This window comes from Gobio gobio (genome assembly GCF_949357685.1).
Source record: "Gobio gobio genome assembly, chromosome: 8".
NCBI classification, from domain to species: Eukaryota; Metazoa; Chordata; class Actinopteri; order Cypriniformes; family Gobionidae; genus Gobio; species Gobio gobio.
In genome coordinates, this window is record NC_137114.1 from 39486170 (window position 1) to 39497451 (window position 11282).

The 11282-nt window shown below is 36.8% G+C and overlaps 1 long non-coding RNA gene across 1 annotated transcript; it reads left to right on the top strand.

Annotated features, from left to right (window-relative positions):
- Positions 1–801: 801 nt before the first annotated feature.
- Positions 802–4025, top strand: LOC307130769. The gene is made up of 6 exons (XR_013817085.1): positions 802–901; positions 1014–1043; positions 1120–1232; positions 1362–1390; positions 2499–2609; positions 2712–4025. It is a non-coding gene; the product is annotated as an uncharacterized lncRNA (long non-coding RNA).
- Positions 4026–11282: the final 7257 nt, after the last annotated feature.

Here is an 11282-nt window from a genome sequence, read left to right on the forward strand (position 1 = left end):
CATATTTGTTGTGGACCTACTTTCTCATTGTGTAGTGCAAGAACATCACCTAGTGGTGAGACATGGAAAGTTCAAGCATACATCACAGTATCTTTCTGATGAAAGATTTCCAATTCCCTTTGGGGAAAAGAAGTATGCTTCATTGTATTCAATGTGCAAATGCAGTGTCCTTCAAATCTTAATAGTATATATAGATGAAATTTGTATACAGATGATATAATAATAATAATAATAATGAAGGACACTACTTAAAGTAGACTGTTTCTTAGCACAGTGTATATGTATCATCTGTATATAAGTTTCTGCTTACTCTGTGTAGATGTATAATACTTATTAACTATTGTTTTTAACTCTTTTCCTTAGGTTTGTATGTTCTTTGTGCTACGCTTGTCAATAAATGAGTGAAACTATGACTGTTATGAGTCAGCATTAAGTGAAAGCACTCTATGGTGTCCACCGGAAACACGTCAACTGAGTTCAGAGGTAAAGGCTCAGCCATGATGCGTGGAAAACAAAGGGTATTTTATATGGAATTTTACACTCACAAAATACAAAATAAGAATATATTTTCTAAAGTTGAATCCTACAGTATTATGAAGATGAACTTTATATAGTGGAAGGGTGTCGTTGGTGGATGTTTGAAAGCGTGCTAGCGTTAACCTCTGTTGTATTGTGGGGAGGCCACAAGTTTGTTTTGGAAAAACATGTTATCATCAAGTGCGGAAGACAGAATCAATGTTTATTCACTAGTTAGTTTAAGAGGAAGTTTCTGTTGAAGTCATTTGCATGTCAAATATGTGGGATGGAGAACCGAAGATGAAACGTAACGAAAGTACAGTCTGATCTGCACAGACTCACCGGGGGCTTCTGGATAGTTTAGCATGAATTTTGGAATGCTAAGGTCATTCTTAAGAACTGTTTTCGTTATTGGAATAATTACTGATTCTAAGCAGATTTTGCTTATCAGTTCGACATAGGAATTTCTTGATTTATCTCTATTTTTTTCTTTTCAGGTCCCTGTCCAATGTGAAGACATTGATAAAGTACGTACATTTGTTATGGTTTATTAAAATGGAGAACTATTAAATATTTGCTATAGATAATGTGTTGTAACTGCAGATTTCAGTTCAGTGCCAGGATGACCAATTCGGCTTGAATGCTGAAGTGGTTTTTGGAAAAAAATCCTTTCTCTTATGGAGGTGCACTCCATTTGTGACGGAGTCATATCATGGGTAAAAATTGTAACATTTACCTAACACAGATACACATGTTGTAGTAGACGTTCAGTTTTAAGCCTTTTGATTTTGTATGATATATTATATTCAAGTGTAATTAGTTATTCCCCCCACAATATTTTTTAGGGTAAGAGTAACTGGGCAGAATCACACTGGTAAGTAAACTACTAAATATTTAATATTTTACACATACAGTATGTATGTATATATATATGTGTGTGTGTGTGTGTGTGTGTGTGTGTGTGTGTGTGTGTGTGTGTGTGTGTGTGTGTGTGTGTGTGTGTGTGTGTGTGTGTGTGTGTGTGTGTGTGTGTGTGTGTGTGTGTGTGTGTGTGTGTGTGTGTGTGTGTGTGTGTGTGTGTGTGTGTGTGTGTGTGTAAGTAATCAAACTGGTAAGTAAATTATATATTTAATATGCAATATTATATTATATATATATAGTATATTACGGTGATGCATTGCTGCCACATACATATTCTTTTTTTCACTCAATTATGTCGTAATAACGAGATGTTATGTCGTTAAAATTACAAATTTTTCACGTAATGACGACATATTTTCTCCTAATACGGACATGTGTTGTAAACTTATGTGTACAAAATATGCCTGTATCCACATTAGAGAATTGAGATACAGGCAGCGGAAGAGCCTATTTTACACTGAGCTTGCTTCTGCTTTTCAAATATGGAAGTGTGACAAAGGCACATAGGCTATATCAAATAAAAAATTTCGTTTTAACGAGAAAAATGTCATTTTAACGACATATCTCGTTATTATGAAAAAAGATGTCGTTAAAACGACATATCTCGTTATTACGACATAATTGAGTGGAAAAAATATGTATGTGGCAGCAATGCGTCACAGTAGTGTATATATATAATATAGTTGTAAAATAATATATTTAATATATTACTATTTAAGTTAGTGATATTGATTTAAAAGGGAATTTATAAATATATTGTTCATTGTTAATTCAATTTAATTCATGATCATTTATATTTGAAATATTTAAATATATTAGTAATTGATATTAACTTAATAATATACAGCTATAGTATATAACTATTTTTCATAGTTACCATAGTAACAAATTATACCAACATCTTTGTGTCCTATACAACATGTATACATACAACTGTTATGTTGTAGCAATGGAAAGGCGCTATTTAAACAAAAAATTATTATTATTATTTATTGTATATTTTTATGTACTATAAGTGTTCTTGTGGTATGCATTGTTTCCATTTGTTTCACTTTCCTCAGCTGCTGGTCAAGTGCAGGATTCATTTGCTGTGAATGGACAAATCAGTGCAACTGCAGACTTCTCCACAAACACAGATGTTGTGGGTGCCGACAGCCTAATGTTCACAGATGGTGAGACATTTCTAAAGTCCAAGATGCAACATAAAACACTTTATATTGATATGATTTGTTTCAAGGCTCAATAACAAAAAGGCTTGATGTACCTTGATGTAGGGATCTCTCCAGGATTCATGGTACCTGATGGCATGGGAGACAACGGCCATGAGCTGATGAACAGAGATGGACGCTATGAAAAAGAGAAGCGTGTGCATCCGAAGAAAAAGAAGAAAAGGCCTAAGAGAGGGGGGAAGAGCATCTTAAATTCACAATTACAGTGATAAATTACAGTCTGATTTAATGCAGAATACAGTAGGCTACCTCTATTTTTGTAAGCTTAAGTAGTGTTAAAAAGCTAAACAATGTATACATATATATAACTTTATACTAGGGGTGTGACGAGATTTAAATGAGCCTGATAGAGTGTCTGATAAATGTCTTAGGGTTACTTCAGTGATTTAGCATTAAGCTTTGTATTTAAACTGGGTCATTTATGCAGTAGAAATGTGAAATTATTTTAGAATTTGGTGCCTTCTAGACTGAGAAAAGACAAGCAAAGACATTTTTGTCTCATGTGGATGAAAGACAACAACTCCCAGAATGCACCTGCTTCGCTGCCCTACGAGGCCACTCCGTAGCTACACCGTCGTTTTGATTTTCATAATAATACAATAATTTCGTTCAGTTAGAGAATAAACACTACAATTAAAAACTGAACGTGTCTTTTCAATAAAGTGTGAGTGAGCCGAACGAAAGTCACGACACAGACACAGCAGTGTCAGATTTCCTTAGCAGTGTCAGATTTCATTCATCACGAAGAGCTGAGCAGAACCTTAAGCGCCAGTCTGGCACGTTTTCTGATCGCATGTGGAAGCTAAACTATCACAGGAATTCATTGAAAAGTTGAAACACTCACTTTACTCTGCATTACTCCATTATGAAAGTCTGTGTGGCTGTCTGTCTTGCATTCAGTGGGTGAGATCTCTCCCCTATGGGCGGGTTGATAACAAGCGGAACAGCTCCATCTAGTGGCTGTAGTCTTTAGCCTCTGGCCAAAAAATCCTCCGATGACGCAAAATGACGATATTTGCGTCATCGGAGGATTTTTTTCCAGAAATAAAATGCATAATTCTCTCGTCTCAGGGGGATATGAGGGGGGGAAAGTACCATAATTTGAATATACTACTGGGTTTCTACTGATACAAAGCCTAATGCTAAATCACTGAAGTTACCCTTTAAGAATTTTTTTTTTATATATTAAGCAGGTCTTATTAAAGCATTTCAAAATGCACCTGCAGGCTATTTTTCCAGTCATGAATTTTGTCATTGAGTATTTCTTAAAAATACTGTGCAAAAATCTTGTCTCGTCACGTGTGCTAATGTCTCGCCACACCCCTGCTTTATACTTTAAATAAATGATTAAAAAGTGACAATACATGCTGTCATTCATTATTGTAAAAGCATCTTCGTTAAGAACTGATACATAGTCAAAGACTATAGATGAACAAAGTCGATGTGCTCCTGTTACTTATGAATGGTCTAGCCTGAAAAATGTGTTTTTTAATGCTATTTAAGCATAAGAAACAACATTTATAGGACAGTTCATGTCAGATTTTGTTGCTGATTTGAAACATGTTATTTAATTGTGAGTTTGGCAAGCAGTTTTTATGATTTCAGGATTCCCCCTTTAAAATAGATAGGGCTAGGTCTTATATGACCTAATTAGAAAGGGATTTTGATACAGTTCAGAATGCGGCAAAATAAACTGTCTGCAATTCAACTTAAAAACATAAACAGGAAGTTGAGTGAAGGTGAAGTAATGATCAGTCCCTCCAGAAAAATGCGGCTTTTTTTTGTGATTGTTGCGGGCAAAAATCCTTGATTATGCGGCACGTTTTCTTAAAAAATGCGATGAAAAATGCGGGATATTTATGCAATTTTATGCGATAAAATTGCGGGAACTTGCAAAAACTGCGGTTTGATGAGAAAGAGAAAAAAAGCACTACATCACAGAAAGTGCTGGAATATTTAAGTTCTCATCTTGTTTTATTGAAGACCTTAATAATGGCTCAAATTTACAAAACATTTAGTCAATCAAGTTCTGTAGCTTTACAAAAGGAATATGCTACAACTTCTGAAAAAATTAATAAATAACTTCCTGTTTTACAGATGTCGCTATACAAAACAGACATTTGAGTGCTTCCAATGCACAAAGTGCAATCTCTTAAAGGGTTAGTTCACCTAAAAATGAAAATTCTGTCATTAATGACTTCCCTTTATGTTGTTGGACACAAATTAAGATATTTTAGTTGAATTCCGATGGCTCAGAAAGGCCTCCATTGGCACAATGTACACTCTCAAGACCCATAAAAGGTAGCCTACTAAAGACGTCGTTACAAAGTCCATCTCACTACAGTGGTTCTACAATAACTTTATGAAGCGACGATAATAGTTATTGTGTGCAAAAAAAACTAAATAACGACTTATATAGTGATGACTGATTTCAAAACACAGCATCATGATGCTATGAATCATCGAGTCGATTCATGATTCGGATCGCGTGTCAAACTGCTGAAATACGTGACTTTGGCGATCCAACCCGCTGAATCGACTCATTGATTCATAACGCTTCAAACCGCTGAATCAACTCATTGATTCATAACGCTTCAAACCGCTGAATCGACTCATTGATTCATAACGCTTCAAAGCTTCATGATGCTGTGTTTTGAAATCAGTCAGCACACAGGGAAACTGGTTTGCTCTTTTGCTGTTATTTTTGTTGGCCAATGGGAGTTTGTGCTTCATCATGGTTTCACCGGTATCTATGGTTTCTCCACGGGGTTTGAAGCTTTTCGATGACGTTCGCGTCGGGTAAACACGTCACTTCAAAACGTTCCCATGGCAATAGGCGGAAATGGCGGCTCTTGTGTGAAGTAAACGAAAAATTTTCAACTTTCTGCTAATATATATGACTTTTTTTGCAACGAAAATGCGGGGATTATGAAATCATGATAGCCCCGCATATTTTGCACGCGGAAATAGACAATTTATGCGGCGAAAGTGCGGCGTATTTGAAAAAATGCGGCCCCCGCATGAATATGCGGACTTTGGCTGATTATGCGTTAAATCACGCGATCGCATAATCGCGTTTTTCTGGAGGGACTGAATGATGAGTAGACAGAGTCAGAATTCATGGATAGTGACCTCTAGTGGTTGGATAATGGAATGACAGGCTTAGATGTTGAAAACAATGAATGCACTACTACATGGATCAAGCATTACAGGTTTTTGCAAATATATTTGCAGTCCTACAATATGATTTGCTCAAGATTACTTTCATTGGCTTCTAAAGGGTTTTTCAAAATATCAACAGTCATGCTATTTTTGGTATGTGGTGGATTTGAGTTGCATAGATATATAAACATAGATGCCTAATTAGCGGCTGTTTCTATGGGCCTCTATACGCAGTGTTTAGTAACTAGTTACATGTAACGGCATTGCGTAATTTAATTACAAAATAAATGTAACTGTAATCTGTTAATGTTAAAGACTACAACAGGGTTTTTTTCTGAATATTTTCTGTTAAAAGCTAGGATATGTTGAATAATATGAATTTGTTTCTTTGCCTGTTTTTGATGTGCACGATGCCTCCTCCGGACCGCTTAGTAAAGCGATGCTATTCTGCTGCTTTTGATTGGCTCTGGTTGTTTGAATTTGCAGCATACCACATCAGTCAATCACATCAATCCGCATTGCCGCTGAAAGCTTTAGGATACAATCTGTCTGAGAGTTGCCACCATGGCAAGTGATAATGCGTTCCAGTGCTGGAAATTCGATTGACTAGATCAGATTGTGGTAACACGATATTTCGATGGTCCACTAACTTTGTAACTTTGCAACTGCATGTCAACTAACTCTCATTAGAGCATTAGTAGGCTGTGCTTAAAATCTGATAACACTTTATTTTGATGCTCCCCAACAGACATTCTACTTAACTAGAAGTAAATTAGCAACTACACGAGTTAAGAAATAACTCCGCAACATAGAGCTTCCATCAATTTAAATGAACGCTGACCTGAAAAGATCTGCAGGTGGTTTACTGATCATAAGAAGTCAGCAGGAATGTCTCGCTTTATTTGTCAGTTAGTTTTTTACGATTGCTTGCACACTAAAATTAAAATGAACACACAGTTAATGAAACCTGACACTCGAGGAGCAAAGCCTCAGCCCAGATTTGCACAACTATAAGCTTTACACTAAACGCACTTCTTTACATTAGGCACAGAAATCTAACCTGATGTCACTTCTATGCTATGTCAAGGCACTGCTTTCCAAAATACCACACCTATGAACCAGTTGATCAAACACGGCCGTCAGGTGTGTAGACACTTAGGTGCTTAACTGTAAACTCAACAATCAGGTGTAAGCACTATAAAAAGGCCACAGGCGAGTTTACAACAAAAATGGAAGACAATGTTACAGTAAGAGGAAGAGTGAGAAACATCATTGGCCACAGAGCTGTTTTGAATATTGTGCGCTGGAATCAATGAGGTCCCTAGGAGCTTAGGTCCTTACAACACGGATCACATACTCTAATCTTTAGACTGACTACACAACATTGTCATAGCAGAAGATCAAATGGATGCAGAGCAGATGAGATACATTATCATCATCTGGGACAATATATCTTTCCACTGATCTGCTCTGGCCCAAAACTCTGCTCTGCTCTGGTTTCATGAGCATCCACTCCAATACCTCCCATCATACTCTCCCTTCCTTAGCCTTATTGAGGGAGGTTTGTTTGGGGCATTGCGGTGGAAGGCTTACGATCTCCAGCCCTATGTCAGAATATCCCTCTATTGTGACCATGTGACCTAACTTATGCAGGGTCTGTAAAAAGGATGGAGTCGCCATTCAAGAAGATTCTTCCCTTGCTGTCTTGCGAGAGACGACATCGCCTGTGATGTAGATGAAGTGGTATGGCCAGATGCAGATTTTTTTTTTTTTTGCTTTCTTTTTGTCTCTACAATTGTTTTTATTCATATACTATATTGTATTTAGATGCAACTTTTGGAAATGCTTGGCTGTATTTTACACTGTGGAGAGAAATATTTTTAATCATTGTACAGTACAGGGACCTGTACCATGATGGTAGTTTAACAAACTCAGGGTTACAGGATTAGTTTCGAGTTGACAAAACCAAACCAATCTATTCAGGCTTTGTTGGTCCCATGATGCTGATCATCAGCTTTCTCTGTCAACTCAGGCTTTGATCCTGAGTTTAGGAGTTTAGCTGTGACATCAGTAGTGAACAGCCAATCACATGCTGTGGATCAGTGAAACTGAGATACACTCACGAGAGAAGCAGTGAGATTAATTTCTCTCTTCTGCTGAATATTAGCCTGACGAGCCAGACCCACAACAAGATGTTGGGTCTGGGAACACACCATTGGCAGGGCTCAATCCAAGGGGCGGGATAAACGGTTGTCTTTCAAATTCCCTCTGCACGCAATAGGATAGCGCTACAACCAACAAGAGCAACGAAGAAGATGAAGCGGAGCTAGTTAAACTTTTGCCGGTCGGCAAAACTCCGATCACATCTTTCTTTCTTAAAGGAAATGTATGTAAGATTGTGGCCAAAACTGGTACTGCAATCACTTTCAAATGACTGTAGAGCAGTGTATCCCCTCTCCCCCTCTCCTTACTTGAGGTTGCCAGGTAGGCTGCAGGAACGTAGGCTGCTACAAAGAGCTTTCAATGGCAAGTGACGAGTCCTACACAGCAAGTTTTTTTTTTTGTCATTGTCACAACGTTTTTCTGATTCATAACGAGGTCTTTAAGGTTTCATAAAGTTTTATTTTTTATCCAAAAAGTTTGTAGCTGCAGCTGTGGTAACTAGAGCAGAGCTGGCAACCCGGATTCCGAAACACTACTGACTTTGTGATTGGTAGATAGTTGGAGGGTGGTGCTCCAGGCCAAAACACAACATGTCAACATCAACATCAGTTGAGGGCTGCAACTTCACTTTTAAATGGCAATATCCTGGCAGAACTACTGTTGTCAGTGATATAAGTATTTTAAATTAACATGATTTCTAAATGTCAACGGCGAGCGCGTCAAATATAAACACCTCGTCAGTTTGGGGAGGAGCGCGCGCAGTCAGCGGGGGCTCGCGCTCTGGAGACGGGCCAAAGTACACAAGGCTTCAGGCGCGCTAGCGCCCACTTGCAAAGCAGACAGCCACGCCTCTACTACCGCGGGCGTTTTTTCCCCCACATTTTTTTATTTATTCGAATATTAATTTTCACCTTCGAAATTCGTTTTTTAAAAACTATTCGAATATATATTCGAATTTAGAATATTCGTTGACAGCCCAGGTTAATTTCCTTTTATCCTTCTGAAGCATCTCAACACACTGTAGCCTTAGAATTTTTAGATGTCAGGAAAAAAGCCATGACCTTCTAAAAGATATTTAATTTTATTAATCTTTTTTAGGGCCCAATGCATTGCTCGGTTTATTAATTTATTTTTATTATGATATTTTTTTTTTTTTTTTTTTGCTATAATGTCTTGGATGATGTCACTAACATTGCATGCACAAAAATTGTTGTCTGTAATAATAGGGCCTCAAATATTAAGAGCAACATATGGTTTGGCTATACGATACGTCATAAATAACCGAGTAATTCATTTTTGAATCTCTACTTTTAATCAACGTTTGAGCTTTATAAAGTTTTACTTTCTGCTTCAAAAAGTTCTTAAATGTGTCTGTTATGTATGCATTATCTATTATTTACAGGCATTCTAGTTAGTCCGTTAGTACTGAAAACTGCTGTAAATTGAAGGGCTTTGTATGTTTGTGTTTTATTAAAGGTTTCCGTGCAGTGTCAGGATAATCCACATGGATATGGTGGGGTCGCGGTGGATCAAACCTTCGCCATGACCTTAAACTGTATTCCAGATATGACTGGGTATAATCAATATATATCTAGGTACGCCTTTAAAAATGTATTAAAAAGAGATGCTTTACGGCCTGTTCACTCCAATAGCGATCGCTATAACTATATTAGCGTCAACGCCAGCGGATAATAGCATTCTGTTTGTTTATTGCTGTCAATGTTTTTATTGTTCATCAGCTGGAAAACATTTCTGAAAGTGATTCCAGCAATTTCGTTTCTCTGTGCTGTTATAGCTGTGGTGTGGACTCTGCTATTCTTTTGTATTCAGAATGATTTTTAGAACTATATCTCTTTATCGTTCTAGTTATCATCCATTGTGTGAATGGGCCTAACACCATAGTACCATCACACATTAGAAACATTTCTCAAGTGTTTAAATGCTTTAGGGTGGGATATGCAAAAGAAATACTATATGCTAATTGCGAAACATTTGCTTTCTGATCCTTAGTTTTCCAAAGTATGGACTTTAAATAAACTTCTTTTTGTGTGTTTGCAACAGAAATCTGCAAACAAGAAATCTGTTCAATGCTGGAGCCATTCATGCAGAGAATTGGAGTGATGGTAAGATTCTCATTTATTTATCGGTTTGTTTTCTATATTGACTTTAGCTCTTGGAAATGTCCTAGTCATTTCCTAGTCCTTGAGTCCTAGTGCATGTCTGTTCACTATTTATTTGTAAAAACTTATAATGAAAAGCACCTTATCTTTTCCAGTTCAGCTTGAGCATCTTGCAATGATTCACATCCAACTAGGTGTTCACATGGTCGCTCTTTTGAGGAGGAGGAGGAGGAGGAGGAGAACTTACACCTGATTTCAAAGCACAGGCAACATGCGAGAAGTGCTGGTATATGCAAGAAAAAGTGAGGGTACGCTACAGATTCAAATGTAGAAGTGCCAGTACTGCCTCTGTGTTGCAAAAAGCAAATAAAAAATACTTTGTTAACTGTCTTTCTATTAATACAATACAGTTATTGAGAACCATCTGTGGTCTCCCAGTGGCTTTCACTATTGGATTTTAACTTTGACAAAATGATTGACAGGCCAGTTTACGGTGACAGGATGCTACAGAGCAACCTTAAAGATGCAATTGTATGACGTGATGGTATGTCCCAAATCATGTCTACTCTTTTCCTACACACTCAAAAAGAGTACATACTTTTAGGACATAGTATAAGTAGGTAAATTGGGACGCAGCAAGAGTGTCAATGGATCTTGCCTTTCAAATATCCACAGGAAATGGTAGCTAAAGATACCGTCTGGATACTCATTCCAAATACTACAATATGGGACACACCAATTCTAATTTCAAATACTATTGAAGACAGATAGTATGCGAGTTGGGATGCACCAATAGTTATCTTTTATAGTTATTGCTCTTAGTGTGAACAGGCTTTTAGTAGTGTGTTGTATATGCCAGCAATTTTATTTTTTATAAAACGGTTATGGCACAAATATTTAAGTAAAATAATAAATATTTTGAAGTACAATTATTGAATTGTTTTAAAGTAAATTTGTAGTAATTTCTTTAAAATAAAATCATTAATTGTTTTAATTGGAATTTTCAAATATCAATGCAAACTAATATTGCAGTAATTTTACATTCACGTTATTGAACATGTTGATTTGTTCATTACCTAATAACATTTATTAACAATATGAATGACTGTCCTTAAAGTCAATGGTCTATTACTTCAGAAACTAAAAGAGAGGGAATATGTATTCCCTCAAG